Consider the following 21,363-nt stretch of genomic DNA (forward strand, 5'->3'; position numbering starts at 1 on the left):
AGAGGTTCCAGCCTTGCCTTCATCTCTTGCCTTTTGCGAGGCACTTGTTCCGGTTTAAATTTACAAACAGGATGAGTTGGTGATCGGGGGGACTGCAGGAGACTCAGCGGCCCCGGGTGAGACACAGAAAAATCCGCCCAAGCCCTGTCCCAATGTACGTATGTGGAAGTAAAGACGGGAGCGAACGGTGTGACGCTCCAGTCAAACCGCCTGTCGGGGAACGCCTTGATTTTAAAATTCTCATCCTTGCTTTCAAATCCCACCAGAACCTCGCTACCCCACCCTATCATGTGGCTACAAGAGCAGGTCAGAGGCTGGGTATTCTGCGGCGAGTGACTCACCTCCTGACTCCCCAAAGCCTTTCCACCATTTACAACGCACAAGTCAGGAGTGTGATGGAATACTCTCCACTTGCCTGGATGAGTGCAGCTCCAACAACACTCAAGAAGCTCGACACCATCCAAGATAAAGCAGCCCGCTTGATTGGCACCCCATCCACCACCCTAAACAGTCACTCCCTTCACCACTGGCACAATGTGGTTGCAGTGTGCACCATCCACAGGATGCACTGCAGCTGCAGCAACTCGCCAAGGCTTCTTCGACAGCACCTCCCAAATCCGCGACCTCTACCACCTAGAAGGACAAGGGCAGCAGGCACATGGGAACAACACCACCTGCACGTTCCACTCCAAGTCACACACCATCCAGACTTGGAAATATATCGCCGTTCCTTCATCGTCGCTGGGTCAAAATCCTGGAACTCCCTTCCTAACGGAACTGTGGGAGAACCGTCACCACACGGACTGCAGCGTTTCAAGAAGGCGGCTCACCACCACCTTCTCAAGGGCAATTAGGGATGGGTAATAAATGCCGGCCTCGCCAGCGACGCCCACATCGCATGAACGAATAAAAAAAATCTCTGTGCTCCTCCAATTCTTGCCTCTTGCGCATCCCCGATTTTAAACGCTCCACCATTTGCGGCTGTGTCTTCAGCTGCCTAGGCCCTAAGCTCTGGAATTCCATCCTTAAACCTCTCCGCCTCTCTCTCCTTTAACACATACCTTAAAACCTAACTCTTCGACTAAGCTTTTGGTCACCTGTCCCAATATCTCCTTATGTGGCTTAGTGTCAAGTTTTGTTCAAAAACTCTTCCTGTGAAGCACTTTGTGAGGTTTTACTGCATTAAAGGTGCTATATAAATGCAGGTTGTGTCCTCTGGTTATCGACCCTCCTGCCAATGGAAATAGCTTCTCCCCATCCATTCTATCAAAATCCCCTCATAATTTTGAACACCTCTATTAAATCTCCCCTTAACCTTTTTTTTTGCTCGAAGGAGAACAATCCCAGCTTCTCCAGTCTCTCCACATAACCCATCCCTGGACACGATGGAAGGCGGAGGGCTGCAACCAGGTTTGCAAATTATTGCCAATCGGGAGCTGGACAAATCGAAAGGAACCGAAATGACAAAGAGCTTTGTGTATCTGTAGATACGCTTTGGGAAACGGAATTGGAGGCGAATAAAGGACTGAGCAGAGAGGCGGCCAAGACGCAGTTGAGTCGGCATGTCCCCCTGGAACAGTTACTCTGATGTTGTGGGTGAAATTAAGAGGTCGGAGCCATTTAAAGCGCTCCCAGTTACTGCCGATCAGGCATCAAAACCTGATATCAGCGTCAGGACGCTCAGAATACTTTTTCTTCATTCGTTCATGGGTTGTGGGCGTCACTGGCGAGGCCGGCTTTTATTGCCCATCCCTGATTGCCCTTGAGAAGGTGGTGGTGAGCCGCTTTCTCGAATCGCTGGAGTCCGTGTGGCGAAGGTTCTCCCATAGTCCGACTCAATAACAGACAAAGCACCGGTGGGCGCGCCGGTTGCAGGAGAGCTGGTTCGCGGTGATATCGATGCTGTGAGCGAGACCAGACCGTTTCCATGTTTCCATAAACAATGTCCCATCCTTTATTTCTGGAAAAGTAAGACTGATAGTGGACAATTGCATTTCTGTGGCTGCAACATGTAACTTTGTCTAGGTGACACGCTGCTTTAGTGTATCTTGCAAGAAAAAGCACCGGGCGGCCTCTGTGGCGCAATCAGTTAGCGCGTTCGGCTGTTAACCGAAAGGTTGGTGGTTCGAGCCCACCCAGGGACGAAAATTGCGCTTTTTTTCTTCCCACTTTCGGATTCATTGCCTCATTCTGATAGCACTGAAGCCGGTGCCAAGTTTCAATTCCTGATCTGCAGTAACTGGGAGCACTTTAAATGGCTCCGATCTCTTCATCTCATTTCACGTTTTCTAATGTGTGATTTGGCTGCAAGAAAACACTCTGTGAACAATGTGATCTGAGCATGCCTGATTCGCCATAATTTACACTGCGGTCGGATATCAGGCACATGATAAAAAACAGTGAAATGTTTGTGTGGGCGCGATCCTCTGGGATTCCCTGCCTGACCATCGCCACCGATCCTTCTCTGCAGCCTTCCGAAATACAGCGCAGTAAATGTATCCCTGTGAAATGAGCTCCTGGACAGTAATACGGGAAATTAGTTTGGCTGAGGGGTTATATCCCTAACACGGAGTTGGCAGCATCAGGTTTCCGTAGTGTAGTGGTTATCACGTTCGCCTTACACGCGAAAAGTTCCCGGTTCGAAACCAGGCGGAAACATTTTAAAACCTTGTTCCCATTAAAAATTAGTAAATATTTAACGATTCACATTGCTGAATAATATGAACAAAGTCCATATCTCCCATCCCTGTTAATGCAGTCCGCTGAGAGCAGGCGATGAATGCCAGCGTGATCGTGGGGGTGAAGGCTGCTTCCAATGCTGTCTCATTCCCGGTGGGATCTGGCGGAGATTTGATAAGCCCCATCGATTCAACCAAGGTGGGAGAAATGAAACGGTGTTTGAGAAACATTCATATAAATGATAACATCCAGGATCCTGTCTTCAGAGCGCGTGGTGCAAAGGTCTGACTCCAGATCAAAAGGCTGCGTGTTCACATCACATCGGGGTCAGTGTTTCTTTCACCGCTCACATGAGACTGGATCATTCCCGAATGAAGGTTTTAATTGCTTTTTCACAAAAAACCCCAGAAGTTTGGTCTGAACCCTGACTCAGTACCGACCCAGTGGCAGGGAGGGGAGCGCCTGATACTCTCATTTATTTCATGCAACAAACTGACACGAACACTGGTATTGATTCAAAATTGACCTGCAGATGGACACACACAGAAAAAAGACAACCACAGAAACAGACAGCAACGACTTGCAGATATTACATATATATACATATTTATATATATGTATATAGCGCCTTTAACGTGGTCAGACGATTTAAGCTCGGTGAACTTGCTTCAGCTTTCTGAAATGTACTTGTACATCCTTCAGAGGTCACGGGAAATATATTTTTTTCCCTTTCGAAAAAAGACGCGAAAAGCAGAGACATGTTTTGTTTTCAAAACGGCTGGAGAAATGGCGGACGATCATAAATTAGGGGTCGCCTTTGAAACATTTAAAGGCGACTACCTAAAAATCACTTAGTGCAAATTTCAAATCACGGTTACTATTTATTTAGGTCTGAAATAAATAACAATAAACATGTCAGTCAGCGCCCGCGGTGAGACGGTGATGAACTTGTTTGTTGTGAAGTTCACCGCTGGGCTAAAGTTGACGCCGTTCAAAAGACGTGAACCCACTCAATGTAAAGGATGAGCTCATAACCAACAGGTCCCGTCAACGTCAAACACCTCCTTTCTTGTTCAATAGAGGGAGCAGAGGCGTGTACATCATCGGACGCCAGCAACTTTAAGAAATGGAACAGATAAAGGCACAGATGCAAGTTCCAAATCTTTTCAATGCAAAGTTATTTCACTTTACTTAAAGTGCCGTGAGGCTGAAAACGGGTCCCAGATGATTTGCGTTCACTCGTGACTTGTTTTCCAGTGTTGGTCCGTCAGGTTTGCAATTCAATTTGTGTTGGATATTGAAGATATTTCAGGATGATTGCACAACATACCATGTGTAAAGAAACATCTTGATAACTTCATTGACGCTGCAGAGGCCCCAGCACCCCTTTCAATATTGTTTTTTTAACTCACAGTTTTCAAAAGGGAATTGGATAAACGCTTGGATCAAACTTTTTCAGGGCTATGGGGAAACAGCAGGCGAGTGGGACTAACTGGACAGCTCTTTCAGAGAGCTGGCACAGGCACGATGGGACGAATGCCATTCGAATGGCGCTGTCCTATTCCATGATTCTATTAATAGGTCAATTTCCGCCTTTCACTGAGCCTCTCTAAATGGTGCACAGTAATCGTGTCCCTGTGAAATGAATCTGAACAGTAATACGGAAATTAGCGTGGGTGAGCGGTTTAAAACTCTGGTTAGGCACCTAACAGGAAATTTCCCCTCTCAGTTTGATGAGATTATCAATTATCTCCCCCCCTTTCGATCTTAAATGTCTTTATATTTTTTTGATCTATTCTTCCACTGTCATGCACTCAATGCTGGTCTCCCTGGTAAATACTGAAGAAAAGTGATTATTTAATATTTCTGCCATTTCGCTGTCATTGCCTGTGAGTTTGTCGTGTGTATCCCTTAGTGACCCTATTCCTATCCTAAACTTTCTTTGGCTGTTGATGTGTCCAGAATACTTTGCTTTTTTTGATATTCCTTTTTGCCTTTCTAATAGTTCTTTAGACTTCTTTCCCAGTCTTTTCACATTCCCCCTCTCCTTTATTGTCCAGTGTGGGCCTGTTTCTTCAGTTTCAATTTTGACCTTATTTCTTTATTCATCCCTGGTGTGTCATTTCTGGCTAGTTTGTTCTTACTTTTTAGTGGGATATATTTCTCCTGGACTCTATTGATCACCGTTTTAAATGTTTCCCACTGCTGTTCTATTTCTTTGTCCAGGTCATTAATATGTGAACCATTTCACCGTTCGAAACTTCTCAAGTCACATTTCCATCACAAAGCCAGTTGCTTTTGTGGGAGGAGCAAATCGACTTGGCAGGAAAATCAGCTGCAGCCCAATCCACAAATAAAATATTTCCACGTAACAGTAAAGATAACAAATGTCAGAAGTGGGATTCGAACCCACGCCTCCAGAAGAGACTGCGACCTGAACACAGCGCCTTAGACCGCTCGGCCATCCTGACGACCGATTTCATGTTTCATTCTGCATCATTTCTGCACTGTTGGCCAGTGAAAGCATCATAAAAGTTTAAAATGTTACTCACCCAACGTGGAGCTCGAACCCACGATTAAGAGCTTCGTGCTCTGTCCGACTGAGCTGGCCGGGCCTGAGTATTGTTCACCGCCTGATCTGTCATGACAGCAAGCAGGAGAAAGACTCCATTTCGAATTATTGCAATCAATTCTGAGGGATCGGATGAACTGTCACTTCGAAAGTCACGGATGAATCAAGGACAGTCAACATGGATTTGCCAAGGGGAGGTCGTGTCTGACTAACCTGATTGAATTTTTCGAGGAGGTGACGAGCAGGATCAATGAGGGTAGCGCAATTGATGTAGTCTACGTGGATTTTAGCAAGCCTTTTGAAAAGTTCCCACATGGCAGATTGGTCAAAAAAGTAAAGGCCCATGGGATACAAGGGAATGCGGCTTGTTGGATCCAAAATTGGCTCAGTGGCAGGAAGTTAATGGCCGACGGGTGTTTTTGCGGATGGAAGGCTGTTTCCAGTGGGGTGCCGCAGGGCTCGGTACTTGGTCCTTTGATTTTTGTGGTATCCATGAACGATTTGGACTTAAAAGTCGGAGGCATGATAAAGACATTTGCGGGTGACACAAAAATAGGCCGTGTGGTTGATAGCGAGGAGGAAAGCTGTAGACTGTGGGGGTTCAGGCAATTTTCTGATAACAAAGCACTCAATCTATCTCTGAACGAATTTTGAACGAATACGTGTGTTTGACCCGGCACAGGCACGATGGGCCGAATGATCTCCTCTTGTGGACTAACATAATACGATGATACCAAGTGTTATCAGATGGAAAAGCAACACATTCCAAATAAAAGCAGAGAGAGGAAACTAGTCTAACAGCATAACAGCACGGTGAGATATTGTATTTGAGAAGGATGAGGAGGGATAGTTTATCATGGTGGTAGTCACATAGGGTATCAATTGTGACTTTGATAAGGACCATTTCATGCTGCGACAGTCTCTGGTACTGTGTGTGAGTGTGTGATTCATTCTGTATCTGTCAGTCTCTGGTACTGTGTGTGAGTGTGGGATTCATTCTGTATCTGTCAGTCTCTGGTACTGTGTGTGAGTGTGGGATTCATTCTGTATCTGTCTGTCTCTGGTACTGTGTGTGAGTGTGGGATTCATTCTGTATCTGTCTGTCTCTGGTACTGTGTGTGAGTGTGGGATTAATTCTGTATCTGTCTGTCTCTGGTACTGTGTGTGAGTGTGGGATTCATTCTGTATCTGTCAGTCTCTGGTACTGTGTGTGAGTGTGTGATTCATTCTGTATCTGTCAGTCTCTGGTACTGTGTGAGTGTGGGATTCATTCTGTATCTGTCTGTCTCTGGTACTGTGTGTGAGTGTGGGATTCATTCTGTATCTGTCAGTCTCTGGTACTGTGTGTGAGTGTGGGATTCATTCTGTATCTGTCAGTCTCTGGTACTGTGTGTGAGTGTGGGATTCATTCTGTATCTGTCTGTCTCTGGTACTGTGTGTGAGTGTGGGATTCATTCTGTATCTGTCTGTCTCTGGTACTGTGTGTGAGTGTGGGATTAATTCTGTATCTGTCTGTCTCTGGTACTGTGTGTGAGTGTGGGATTCATTCTGTATCTGTCAGTCTCTGGTACTGCGTGTGATTGTGGGATTCATTCTGTATCTGTCAGTCTCTGGTACTGTGTGTGAGTGTGTGATTCATTCTGTATCTGTCAGTCTCTGGTACTGTGTGAGTGTGGGATTCATTCTGTATCTGTCTGTCTCTGGTACTGTGTGTGAGTGTGGGATTCATTCTGTATCTGTCAGTCTCTGGTACTGTGTGTGAGTGTGGGATTCATTCTGTATCTGTCAGTCTCTGGTACTGTGTGTGAGTGTGGGATTCATTCTGTATCTGTCAGTCTCTGGTACTGCGTGTGATTGTGGGATTCATTCTGTATCTGTCAGTCTCTGGTACTGTGTGTGAGTGTGTGATTCATTCTGTATCTGTCAGTCTCTGGTACTGTGTGAGTGTGGGATTCATTCTGTATCTGTCTGTCTCTGGTACTGTGTGTGAGTGTGGGATTCATTCTGTATCTGTCAGTCTCTGGTACTGTGTGTGAGTGTGGGATTCATTCTGTATCTGTCAATCTCTGGTACTGTGTGTGAGTGTGGGATTCATTCTGTATCTGTCAGTCTCTGGTACTGTGTGTGAGTGTGGGATTCATTCTGTATCTGTCAGTCTCTGGTACTGTGTGTGAGTGTGGGATTCATTCTGTATCTGTCAGTCTCTGGTACTGTGTGAGTGTGGGATTCATTCTGTATCTGTCTGTCTCTGGTACTGTGTGTGAGTGTGGGATTCATTCTGTATCTGTCAGTCTCTGGTACTGTGTGTGAGTGTGGGATTCATTCTGTATCTGTCAGTCTCTGGTACTGTGAGTGAGTGTGGGATTCATTCTGTATCTGTCTGTCTCTGGTACTGTGTGTGAGTGTGGGATTCATTCTGTATCTGTCAGTCTCTGGTACTGTGTGTGAGTGTGGGATTCATTCTGTATCTGTCTGTCTCTGGTACTGTGTGTGAGTGTGGGATTCATTCTGTATCTGTCAGTCTCTGGTACTGTGTGTGAGTGTGGGATTCATTCTGTATCTGTCAGTCTCTGGTACTGTGTGTGAGTGTGGGATTCATTCTGTTTCTGTCAGTCTCTGGTACTGTGTGTGAGTGTGGGATTCATTCTGTATCTGTCAGTCTCTGGTACTGTGTGTGAGTGTGGGATTCATTCTGTATCTGTCTGTCTCTGGTACTGTGTGTGAGTGTGGGATTCATTCTGCATCTGTCAGTCTCTGGTACTGCGTGTGATTGTGGGATTCATTCTGTATCTGTCAGTCTCTGGTACTGTGTGTGAGTGTGTGATTCATTCTGTATCTGTCAGTCTCTGGTACTGTGTGAGTGTGGGATTCATTCTGTATCTGTCTGTCTCTGGTACTGTGTGTGAGTGTGGGATTCATTCTGTATCTGTCAGTCTCTGGTACTGTGTGTGAGTGTGGGATTCATTCTGTATCTGTCAGTCTCTGGTACTGTGTGTGAGTGTGGGATTCATTCTGTATCTGTCAGTCTCTGGTACTGCGTGTGATTGTGGGATTCATTCTGTATCTGTCAGTCTCTGGTACTGTGTGTGAGTGTGTGATTCATTCTGTATCTGTCAGTCTCTGGTACTGTGTGAGTGTGGGATTCATTCTGTATCTGTCTGTCTCTGGTACTGTGTGTGAGTGTGGGATTCATTCTGTATCTGTCAGTCTCTGGTACTGTGTGTGAGTGTGGGATTCATTCTGTATCTGTCAATCTCTGGTACTGTGTGTGAGTGTGGGATTCATTCTGTATCTGTCAGTCTCTGGTACTGTGTGTGAGTGTGGGATTCATTCTGTATCTGTCAGTCTCTGGTACTGTGTGTGAGTGTGGGATTCATTCTGTATCTGTCAGTCTGTGGTACTGTGTGAGTGTGGGATTCATTCTGTATCTGTCTGTCTCTGGTACTGTGTGTGAGTGTGGGATTCATTCTGTATCTGTCAGTCTCTGGTACTGTGTGTGAGTGTGGGATTCATTCTGTATCTGTCAGTCTCTGGTACTGTGAGTGAGTGTGGGATTCATTCTGTATCTGTCTGTCTCTGGTACTGTGTGTGAGTGTGGGATTCATTCTGTATCTGTCAGTCTCTGGTACTGTGTGTGAGTGTGGGATTCATTCTGTATCTGTCTGTCTCTGGTACTGTGTGTGAGTGTGGGATTCATTCTGTATCTGTCAGTCTCTGGTACTGTGTGTGAGTGTGGGATTCATTCTGTATCTGTCAGTCTCTGGTACTGTGTGTGAGTGTGGGATTCATTCTGTTTCTGTCAGTCTCTGGTACTGTGTGTGAGTGTGGGATTCATTCTGTATCTGTCAGTCTCTGGTACTGTGTGTGAGTGTGGGATTCATTCTGTATCTGTCTGTCTCTGGTACTGTGTGTGAGTGTGGGATTCATTCTGCATCTGTCAGTCTCTGGTACTGTGTGTGAGTGTGGGATTCATTCTGTATCTGTCAGTCTCTGGTACTGTGTGTGAGTGTGGGATTCATTCTGTATCTGTCAGTCTCTGGTACTGTGTGTGAGTGTGGGATTCATTCTGTATCTGTCAGACTCTGGTACTGTGTGTGAGTGTGGGATTCATTCTGTATTTGTCAGTCTCTGGTACTGTGTGTGAGTGTGGGATTCATTCTGTATCTGTCTGTCTCTGGTACTGTGTGTGAGTGTGGGATTCATTCTGTATCTGTCAGTCTCTGGTACTGTGTGTGAGTGTGGGATTCATTCTGTATCTGTCTGTCTCTGGTACTGTGTGTGAGTGTGGGATTCATTCTGTATCTGTCTGTCTCTGGTACTGTGTGTGAGTGTGGGATTCATTCTGTATCTGTCAGTCTCTGGTACTGTGTGTGAGTGTGGGATTCATTCTGTATCTGTCAGTCTCTGGTACTGTGTGTGAGTGTGGGATTCATTCTGTTTCTGTCAGTCTCTGGTACTGTGTGTGAGTGTGGGATTCATTCTGTATCTGTCAGTCTCTGGTACTGTGTGTGAGTGTGGGATTCATTCTGTATCTGTCAGTCTCTGGTACTGTGTGTGAGTGTGGGATTCATTCTGTATCTGTCAGTCTCTGGTACTGTGTGTGAGTGTGGGATTCATCTGTATCTGTCACTCTCTGATACTGTGTGTGAGTTTGGAATTGATTCTGTATCTTGTCACCAGTGTGTGTGAGAGTTTGTGATTAATTCTTTATATAAAACTGTGTGTTAGTGTGGGAATCTTTCGGTATCTGTCAGTCTCTGATACTCCATGTGAATTTGGGATTCATTCTGTATATACAGTCTCCAGTACTGTATGTGGGAGTTGAATTCATCCTAGATATGCAGTTACTCATACTGCATGTGATTGTGGGATTCATTCTGTATATACAGTCTCCAGTACTGTATGTGGGAGTTGAATTCATCCTAAATATGCAGTTACTCATAATGCATGTTAGTGTGGGATTCATACTGTACCTGTCAGTCTCTGGCACTGTGTGTGAGTGTGGGATTAACTGTGTGTCTGTCAGTCTCTTGTACTGTATGTGAGTTTGGGATTCCTTCTGCATCTGTGAGAGTTGGAGTCATTCTGTGTCTCTGTGTCTCTGGTACTGTCTCTGAATGTGAGATTCATTCTGTATCTGTACGTAATTATTCTCTCAGATTACATTATGGCGTTCAATATTGTAGCTTTAATATCTCGATGTTTAAATAGTTTTACTCATTGTTTAATTGGTAAATATGGACATACTTTAGGATTTGATGCTGGAGGTTTTAATCCGATAATTTGTGTGCTTTTTGGAGTACTATTAAATCTGTATCTCTGTGAGTACTGTTGTGGATGATAATATATCTTTCAAACTGATAAGGTGACATTTTAGAATTGGTATGTTATGTGTCGATCAGTCTGGAGAAATGGAATTGATACCGTATCTTTCAGTCTAATATTGTATGAGATTTTTGGACTGGTATGTAATGTGTATCTCAGTCTGCACTAATAGATTTGACACTCTATCTTTAAATCTCATTCTACGAGTACATTCTGAACAGGTATCTAATTTGTTTCTCAGGTTTACTATCTTTCAATATTTCTCAATCTGATACTCGACCTGAGTTTTGGACTTGTGTGCAATTTGTATCATATGATACACTTTTCGAATGGATATTGCATGTATTAAAGTCATGTGTGAGAGTTCTGGGCTGGTATTCAATTTGAATCTCGGGGTACATTATTGGGATTCATTCTGTACCTTTGAATCGGGTACCATGTGTGATTTATATCTGGTATTTAATTCGTAGCTAATGTTGCTCCATTGTGAGATTGACACAGTGCCTTTCACTCTGAGTGTGTGATTTTGGACTGGGATTTTTGTATCTACCTGTCAGCGGGACTGAGTTAGGGGGAAATGGAACAGTGTCTGCCTCACCTACTCTGCTTGACTGTTGGGTTGAAAATGTGTCTCTGGAAATTGTGATCAGTGTGGGACTGACTACTTCTGCTGTCTGTGACTGTGGAACTGATGACCTGTCTGTGTCTCTGTGCTCTGTGAGTGATAATATACTTACTGTGTGTGAGAAGGAGCTGGCTGCACTGTTCCTTCTGCCTCGGGTGGAGGAAGCATCACATTTATTCTGGATCGTTCAAGGGTTTGCCTGGAGAAAGAAAATTATCTCTTGTTACTCAGGAACATGTGAGGTAGAAAATACAGAAGTGATCAGTTTAATATCTCTGTTAATGATCATTTTGAATATCCACAAATGAAATCCAGTGATACAAACAGTGTCAGTGTCTGACTCCACTGCAGTACTGCAGCACTCAGCTTCTGCATACCAGGTGTGTTGGGCTGTTTTACAACAACTTAATGACATCCAGACACGGCCCAACCCCTGCACTGATCCATGAATGGGACTACCCGATGGGGCAGGGAACTTTGTTCAGGTCAGGTTTCTAATCCCCTCTCCCATGGGACTAACCGTTCAACCGAAACCAAACAGCCGCTGTTTAAAATGTGTCCTTCACACTTCTCACCTGATGCCTGCAATAGATGCTCTTTGTATAACTCCCCACATCCTTACTGTCCGGCTCTGTTTCCACTCTTAACTGTCCAATCACAATAAACAGGGTGAGACTGGAACTAAACCAGGACCATTCACTACTGGTTTGGGGAGAGAAAGCAGCAATGATTTTAATAGCAGGTTCTTCCCATTCTCTCTCCCTTCCCCTGAACACACCCTGTACACACACAGCCCGAGAATGACCTCTCCCTTCCCCCCTCTCACTCCATGTTCCGGGACCAGTTCCTGATCCACTCCGCCTCTTACAAACAGCCCCCGGACTCCGCCTGAACTTCCCTCGGACCCAAAGCCAATCTCTGAGCCCATCTGCGGACACGGTCCCGAAGCGATGATCTGCTGTAACGAGGCTGCTCTTTGCTCCCTTCCCCCGGGGGGCCGTGATCTCTCCATTCCCGGCTGTTTTAAACTATCTTCTTCCGCTCACTGAGGGAATGGCGCCCACAATTCCCAATCCATAAATCGATGGAAACTTTCCCCAATTGGATTTTTTCCGAGTCTGAGCAAAGGAAGTGGGTCTGGGGGAAAGGTCAGAGGGAATGGGGTCCACAGGCAGTGCAGGAACAGGCACCAGAATGGGAAACAGATCGGATACCACCAGTGCCTAACGCTGGAATCCAGACTGACTTTACAATCTCCAACTATTAAACTAGATGTTTCCATCCCTGCTGTTTCTCTCGGGGTCTTTTGATGGTGAAGAGCCTTTCAGAGATAAAGTGAGCGGCTGTGAAATCAGCCAATGGATTCCCTTCATTAATGGCCCCTATAATGTGTGACTGAGAGAGGATTTCTCAAACCAATCCTGGAGAAACATGGGAGGAAAGTGGGAGTCGGTGTATTTGCTGGGACCGTGTAGGGTTAATATCAGGCAGCAACAGTCGAAGATTAATTTAACCGGAGTGAAACTGTAGGTCACTGAGAGTAATATCGAACAGCCCTGAGCTGTAAAACTGCAGATAGTACAACAGGCATCAGAGGGTTAAATGTGACCCATTGTTTCTGTCCCTCTCTGTACTGTCCCTGAGTGTGGGATTAATAGTGTTTCTGACCCTTGTACAATATCAGTGAGAGATCAGATTGCATCTTCTGTCTCTCCAACGCAATCTTTCTGGATAAAACGGCACTTTACCGGTCAGTCCGGAACTAATACTGTTAACGTCTGTCTGTCACTGTGTCTCACCGCTCTCTCTGTCTCTCTCACCGTGTCTGCCTCCCTCTCTCTCTCTCTGGTGCTGTATATGAAGGTGGATACTGCTATTGAGCGTGATTTGGACACAGATCGGAAGTGTAAGACTGATACTGTCTCTCTCTCTCCCTCTCTCTATTGCTGGACATGAAAGTGGGATACTGTCTGATATAAAATAGAGAGAATGAGATGTCCGGGCCGGGCCTCACTGTAACTGGGGATGTGTTCGGCTCCAGTCCCAGTTCATGGTCATAATCTTTTCACAGATTCAGGGCGAGAGTCTCTGTGAGATAGTAACACTGGCGGAGAAACTCCACGTCATAACTCAAACCCCAACACATGAGATTCTCCAAATGAGCTGGAATAAGGTGTTTGTAAAACGCTGAACCCGTCTGGGAGGGGATGTGTGGGGAGATCGAACAAGGAAACAGACTGAAATGGAGGAGCCGAGTTGATTTGTTATTGAATGGACTGTATTTAGGCAGGAATATTAACGATTTCTCATTGTAACGGGGCTTATTTGAAAGCTTCGGGTTTTGGGAATCCTTGAATATGAAGCCCGGGTCTGTCAGGGTTTGTGCGGAGCGCTGAGGTTCGGTTCTATTATCGATAAACGGTTTGAAACTGTCGGATGGAGAGAACTGGAGGTGGAGCTGGAAGATCAGAGGCCGCTCTCCGCTCTGTCACTCTGACTGTCTCCTCCCCTCCCGATTTCTCTGTTTAATCCCCCATATGGAACCAAAGCGGGTCGGTGGACTCTAAACACGGTTTACTCGTTAACAGGTCGAAAGGCGAGTAATGTTCCTGATCTCCTGGGCACCAGGCAATTCACTGTTATTTGTTTCTGTACAGAGTTACATTTCAGTGATTCCCCAGTGAGTTTGATGCGTTATGTAAATAATCCAACAAAATAGAACAGAAACGGAGCGAAGCGCTGAATCCCACAGATGTAGAAAGGTTATTCGAGCAGTTCTGGTGATTCTTTACGAGCCCAGCATGGCAAGTAGTTTAAATAAATACAAGAAACCTGGTGATGTGTGGGCTGGGGTCTATAAGTCACCGTTTAAAGTCCCGGACTGAGGTCACTGCCCCGACTCCAGTCCCATTAATACCTCATCTCGTCCACAACGAGACAAAAGCAGCTCAAAGCCACACTGGTAGCATGATATCAGCGTCTCCCTTCAGACAGTAACCAGCCCTTTCACAGATACAGAGGGTGGCTCTGAAAAGAGCCTTTACATCGAGTTACATTGAAACTACAGCACAGAAACAGGCCATTCGGCCCAACTAGTCTATGCCGGCGTTTATGCTGCTCATGAGCCTCCTCCTTCCTTACTTCATCTCACCCTTTCGGCATATCCTTCTATTCCTTTCTCCCTCATGTGCTGATCTATCTTCCCCTTAAATGCCCCTCTGTTATTTGCCTCAGCTGCTCCTCGTAGTTGCAAGTTCCACATTCTAACCACTCTCTGGGTAAAGCAATTTCTCCTGAATTCCCTATTTGATTTATTAGCGACTATTTTATATTTATTACCTGAAGGTTTGGACTCCCCACAAGTGGAAACATTTTCTCTACGTCTATCCCAGCAAACCCTATCATTATCTTAAAAACGTCGATCAGATCAACCCTCAGCCTTCTCTTTTCTACTGAAACGAGACCCAGTCTGTTCAGTCTTTCCTGATAAGAATATCCTCTCATTTCTGGTATCATCCTTGTGAATCTTGTTTGCACCTTCTCCAATGCCCCTATGTCTATAATATGGAGACGAGACCTGTTCACAGTATTCCAGGTCTGGTCTAAACAAGGTTCTGTACAAGTTTAATATAACTTCTTTGCTTTTGAACTCTATCCCTCGAGAAATGAATCCTAGTGTTTGATTTGTCTTTTTATGACCTGATGAACCTGGGTCGCTACTTTCAGTAATTTGTGTATCTGTCCCACGAGATCCCTTTGCTCCTCTATCCCGTTGAGACTCTTATTATCCAAGCAGTGTGTGACCTCCTGATTGTTCATTCTGCAAGTTTATTAATGTCCTCTTGCATTTTGATGCATTCTTCCTTTGTATTAACTAAATCCCCCAATTTGGTGTCGTCCACAAATTTTGGAATTGTACTTCCGATTCCCGAATCCAAATCGTTCATGTAAATTGTGAAGAACAGTGGTCCCAGCAACTGGAACTCCACTTCCCACCTTTTGCCAGTCTGAGTAGAGACCCTTAACCTCGATTCTCGGCTTTCAGTTTTGAAGCCAACTTACTATCCATTCTGCCACCTGACCTGACTCCACGTGCTCTGAACTAAGCCATGAGTCTACAATGTGGTACATTATAGAAGACCTTCGGAAAATCCAAATATATCACATCTACTGCATTAAACTTGTCTACACTTTCTGTTCCTTCTTCAAAGATTTCAATCAGGTTGGTCCTGTCCTTTGGGTTATCAGATTAAGCCTTGGCCGGTTTACTTGCTCTTGGAGCTCACAATGCTGGTTTCTTCGGCAGCAGCACGGCCTGGATATCAGACAACACCCTGAGCGATGTTCACCCGTCCCAGCAGCTTGTTGAGCTCCTCGTCGTTGCGGATGGCCAGCTGCAGGTGTCTGGGGATGATACGCGTCTTCTTGTTTGTCCCAGGCCGCGTTGCCGGGCAGCTCGAGGATTTCAGCCGTCAGATACTCGATGCACAGCAGCCAGATAGACCGGGGCTCCGGCAACCACACGTTCAGCATAGTTCCCCTTTCGCAGGAGCCTGTGAACACGGGTAACAGGGAACTGCAGTCCGGCCCGGGATGAGCGAGACTTGGCCTTGGACCGAGCTTTACCGCCGGTTTTTCCTCTTCCAGACATTTCCACAATCTCACAAACACTTTCACAAAGAATGAAGAAATCCTCCCGCACTCGCCCTTCTTATACCTTCTGGAGGAGTACAGCGGGGGCACTTGTGATGGGTCTCTCTCAGAGTGTTTACACTGCCCGCTCACCCTCACTGATATTCTATCTTTGAACTGCTGTAATATTGTCCTTTAGTAATATTGCTGCTCCTCCTCCTTTCCCTATTTCCCTGTCCTTTTTAAAGTTCTTATGGACTTGAATATTAAGCTGCCATTCCTGCCCAGTTGGTAGTCAGGTCTCTGTAATGATTTAATGGAATTATTTAACTTTACTCAAAGGCTGATGTGAGCTGTGGTAAAATGTATTTCCAGCTGGTCAAGTATTGCAGGTATCGACTGTCTCTTCAGTCCGATATCAGGTGAAGAATTACTGGCTGGTGTGGAATTTCCATTGATTGGGGGTTGGCGAAATCTACTGGGCGGAAACAGGAACTGCAACAGAGCGAGAAAGGATCCGTCAGAAACCAGTGAAAATGAAGAACAAAATCCAACAGGCTGCAGTGTCTGTTCAGGATCTGATGTTTGGGAACTATTTTATTGTTGATTATTTTCAGCGATGGTGGTGTAGTGGTGAGCATAGCTGCCTTCCAAGCAGTTGACCCGGGTTCGATTCCCGGCTATCGCAATTAAGTGTTCTTATTAGTTTATTTCCATCAGAAACTCTTAAGTTTATAATTGAATTTGATGCAGTTCAGTTGGATATTGTTTCCAAAACATAATCGGGTGTAATTATAGTAAAATATTTTCAACCTTCATTTCTTTTCCCGACAGAAGGAAAAGAGGAAAAACATGCTGGAAATACTGAGTTACCAAGGGTCTCATGAGAGTGAGGAAGGGAAATGATATGATTGCCTTTATTGTAAGGGTGTTGGAATATAAGAGTAAGGAGGTCGTACTGCAATTGTCGTCTGAGGAAGTATTGTGTAAAATTGGCCAATATCCGGTGGAGTTTAGAAGAATGAGAGGTGATCGCATTGAAATGTATAAAATTCTTAGACGGCTTGACAGGGTAGATGCTGAGAGTCTGATTCCCCTGGCTGGAGAGTCAAGAACTCGAGCTCATAGTCTCAAGATAAGGGGTCGGCCATTTAGGACCGACATGAGGAAACATTTCTTCACTCAAAGGATTGTGAATCTTTGGAATTCTCTGCACCCCAGAGGGCTGTGGATGCTCAGTCGTTGAGTTATATTCAAAGCTGAGATCGATAGATTTTAAGAGAGCAACATGCATTATAAAGAGTTGGACGACCATGCATTATAAACAGTGAGAGCACCATGCATTATAAAAGTGAGAGCACCATGCATTGTTATCAGTGAGAGCACCATGCATTTAAAAAAGTGAGAGCACCATGCATGACAAACAGTGAGAGCAGCATTGATTATGAACAGTGAGACCAATATGCATTTTAAACAGTTAGAGCACCGTGCATTATAAACATTGAGAGCACCGTGCATTATAAACAGTGAGAGCAACATGCATTATAAACAGTGAGAGCACCATGCATTATAACCAGTGAGAGCACCATGCATTATAATCAGTGAGAGCAGCATTGATTATGAACAGTGAGACCAATATGCATTTTAAACAGTTAGAGCACCGTGCATTATAAACAGTGAGAGCACCGTGCATTATAAACAGTGAGAGCAACATGCATTATAAACAGTGAGAGCACCATACATTATAACCAGTGAGAGCACCATGCATTATAATCAGTGAGAGCAGCATTGATTATGAACAGTGAGATCAATATGCATTTTATACAGTGAGAGCACCATGCATTATAACCAGTGAGAGCACCATGCATTATAATCAGTGAGAGCAGCATTGATTATGAACAGTGAGACCAATATGCATTGTATACAGTGAGAGCACCATGCATTATAAACAGTGAGAGAACCATGCATTATAAACAGTGAGAGAACCATGCATTGCAAACAGTGAGAGCAGCATTGATTATGAACAGTGAGACCACGATGCATTTAAAACAGTGAGAGCACCGTGCATTTAAAACAGTGAGAACACCATGCATTATAAACAGTGAGAGCACCATGCATTATAAGCAGAGAGAGCACCATGCATTGTAAACAGTGAGAGCACCATGCATTTTAAACAGTGAGAGCACCACGCATGATAAACAGTGAGAGCACCATGCACGATAAACAGTGAGAGCACCGTGCACGATAAACAGTGAGAGCTTCATGCATTATAAACAGTGAGAGCACCATGCATTATATACAGTGAGTGCACCATGCATTACAAGCAGTGAGAGCACTATGCACATTAAACAGTGAGAGCACCATGCATTATAAACTGTCAGAACACCATGCATTATAAACAGTAGGAGCACAATGCATTATAAACAGTGAGAGCACCATGCATTATAAGCAGTGAGAGCACAAAGCATTATAAACAGTGAGAGCACAATGCATTGAATGCAGTGAGAGCAACATGCATGATAAACAGTGAGAGCAACGTGTATTATAAACAGTGAGAGCACCATGCATTATAAACAATGAGAGCAACGTGCATTATAAACAGTGAGAGCACCATACACATTAAACAGTGAGAGCACCATGCATTATAAACTGTCAGAACACCATGCATTATAAACAGTAGGAGCACAATGCATTATAAACAGTGAGAGCACCATGCATTATAAACAGTGAGAGCACTGTGCATTATAAGCAGTGAGAGCACAAAGCATTATAAACAGTGAGAGCACAATGCATTGAATGCAGTGAGAGCAACATGCATGATAAACAGTGAGAGCAACGTGTATTATAAACAGTGAGAGCACCATGCATTATAAACAATGAGAGCAACGTGCATTATAAACAGTGAGAGCACCATGCATTATAAACAGTGAGAGCACCATGCATTATAAACAGTGAGAGCAACATGCATTATAAACAGTGAGAGCACCATGCATTATAACCAGTGAGAGCACCATGCATTATAATCAGTGAGAGCAGCATTGATTATGAACAGTGAGACCAATATGCATTATAAACAGTGAGAGCACCATGCATTATAAACAGTAAGAGCACCATGCATTATAAACAGTGAGAGAACCATGCATTGCAAACAGTGAGAGCAGCATTGATTATGAACAGTGAGACCACGATGCATTTAAAACAGTGAGAGCACCATGCATTTAAAACAATGAGAGCACCATGCATTATAAGCAGAGAGAGCACCATGCATTGTTAACAGTGAGAGCACCATGCATTTTAAACAGTGAGAGCACCATGCATTATAAGCAGAGAGAGCACCATGCATTGTAAACAGTGAGAGCACCATGCATTTTAAACAGTGAGAGCACCATGCATTTTAAACAGTGAGAGCACCACGCATGATAAACAGTGAGAGCACCACGCATGATAAACAGTGAGAGCACTGTGCACGATAAACAGTGAGAGCACCGTGCACGATAAACAATGAGAGCACCATGCATTATAAACAGTGAGAGCACCATGCATTATATACAGTGAGTGCACCATGTATTACAAGCAGTGAGAGCACTATGCACATTAAACAGTGAGAGCACTATGCATTATAAACTGTCAGAACACCATGCATTATAAACAGTAGGAGCACAATGCATTATAAACAGTGAGAGCACCATGCACATTAAACAGTGAGAGCACCATGCATTATAAGCAGTGAGAGCACAAAGCATTATAAACAGTGAGAGCACAATGCAATGAATGCAGTGAGAGCAACATGCATGATAAACAGTGAGAGCAACGTGTATTATAAACAGTGAGAGCACCATGCATTATAAACAATGAGAGCAACGTGCATTATAAACAGTGAGAGCACCATGCATTATAAACAGTGAGAGCACCATGCATTATAAACAGTGAGAGCAACATGCATTATAAACAGTGAGAGCACCATGCATTATAACCAGTGAGAGCACCATGCATTATAATCAGTGAGAGCAGCATTGATTATGAACAGTGAGACCAATATGCATTATAAACAGTGAGAGCACCATGCATTATAAACAGTAAGAGCACCATGCATTATAAACAGTGAGAGAACCATGCATTGCAAACAGTGAGAGCAGCATTGATTATGAACAGTGAGACCACGATGCATTTAAAACAGTGAGAGCACCATGCATTTAAAACAATGAGAGCACCATGCATTATAAGCAGAGAGAGCACCATGCATTGTTAACAGTGAGAGCACCATGCATTTTAAACAGTGAGAGCACCATGCATTATATGCAGAGAGAGCACCATGCATTGTAAACAGTGAGAGCACCATGCATTTTAAACAGTGAGAGCACCATGCATTTTAAACAGTGAGAGCACCACGCATGATAAACAGTGAGAGCACCACGCATGATAAACAGTGAGAGCACTGTGCACGATAAACAGTGAGAGCACCGTGCACGATAAACAATGAGAGCACCATGCATTATAAACATTGAGAGCACCATGCATTATATACAGTGAGTGCACCATGCATTACAAGCAGTGAGAGCACTATGCACATTAAACAGTGAGAGCACCATGCATTATAAACTGTCAGAACACCATGCATTATAAACAGTAGGAGCACAATGCATTATAAACAGTGACAGCACCATGCATTATAAACAGTGAGAGCACTGTGCATTATAAGCAGTGAGAGCAACATGCATGATAAACAGTGAGAGCACAATGCATTGAATGCAGTGAGAGCAACATGCATGATAAACAGTGAGAGCAACGTGTATTATAAACAGTGAGAGCACCATGCATTAGAAACAGTGAGAGCAACGTGCATTATAAACAGTGAGAGCACCATGCATTATAAACAGTGAGAGCACCATGCATTATATACAGTGAGTGCACCATGCCTTATAAGCAGTGAGAGCACTATGCACATTAAACAGTGAGAGCACCATGCATTATAAACAGTGAGATACCAAGCATTATAGACAGTGAGAGCACGATGCATTTTAAACAGTGAGAGGACCATGCATTTCAACCAGTGAGAGCACCATGTATTATAAACAGTGAGAGCGCCATGCATTCTAAACAGTGAGAGCGCCATGCATTATAAACAGTGAGAGCACTATGCACATTAAACAGTGAGAGCACCATGCATTATAAACAGTGAGATACCAAGCATTATAGACAGTGAGAGCACGATGCATTTTAAACAGTGAGAGGACCATGCATTTCAACCAGTGAGAGCACCATGCATTATAAACAGTGAGAGCGCCATGCATTACAAACAGTGAGAGCGCCATGCATTATAAACAGTGAGAGCGCCATGCATTATAAGCAGTGAGAGCACCATGCATTTTAAACAGTGAGAGGACCATGCATTATCAACAGTGAGAGACCAATGCATTTTAAACAGTGAGAGCACCATGCATTACAAACAGTGAGAGGAGCATTGATTATTAACAGTGAGACCAATATGCATTATAAACAGTGAGAGCACCTTGCATTAGAAACAGTGGGA

At 44.3% G+C, this 21,363-nt stretch overlaps 4 non-coding genes across 4 annotated transcripts; 3 read left to right on the forward strand and 1 right to left on the reverse strand.

The window, feature by feature from the left end:
• Positions 1-2,070: 2,070 nt before the first annotated feature.
• Positions 2,071-2,144, forward strand: trnan-guu (transfer RNA asparagine (anticodon GUU)). The gene has a single exon. It is a non-coding gene; the product is annotated as a tRNA-Asn (tRNA).
• Positions 2,145-2,585: 441 nt separating this feature from the next.
• Positions 2,586-2,658, forward strand: trnav-uac (transfer RNA valine (anticodon UAC)). The gene has a single exon. It is a non-coding gene; the product is annotated as a tRNA-Val (tRNA).
• A 2,409-nt stretch (positions 2,659-5,067) lies between these two features.
• Positions 5,068-5,150, reverse strand: trnal-cag (transfer RNA leucine (anticodon CAG)). The gene has a single exon. It is a non-coding gene; the product is annotated as a tRNA-Leu (tRNA).
• Positions 5,151-16,449: 11,299 nt separating this feature from the next.
• trnag-ucc (transfer RNA glycine (anticodon UCC)) lies at positions 16,450-16,521 on the forward strand. Its single transcript has one exon. It is a non-coding gene; the product is annotated as a tRNA-Gly (tRNA).
• The last annotated feature ends 4,842 nt before the right edge of the window (positions 16,522-21,363 follow it).

This window comes from Heptranchias perlo, unplaced genomic scaffold (genome assembly GCF_035084215.1).
Source record: "Heptranchias perlo isolate sHepPer1 unplaced genomic scaffold, sHepPer1.hap1 HAP1_SCAFFOLD_62, whole genome shotgun sequence".
In the NCBI taxonomy this organism is placed as follows: domain Eukaryota; kingdom Metazoa; phylum Chordata; class Chondrichthyes; order Hexanchiformes; family Hexanchidae; genus Heptranchias; species Heptranchias perlo.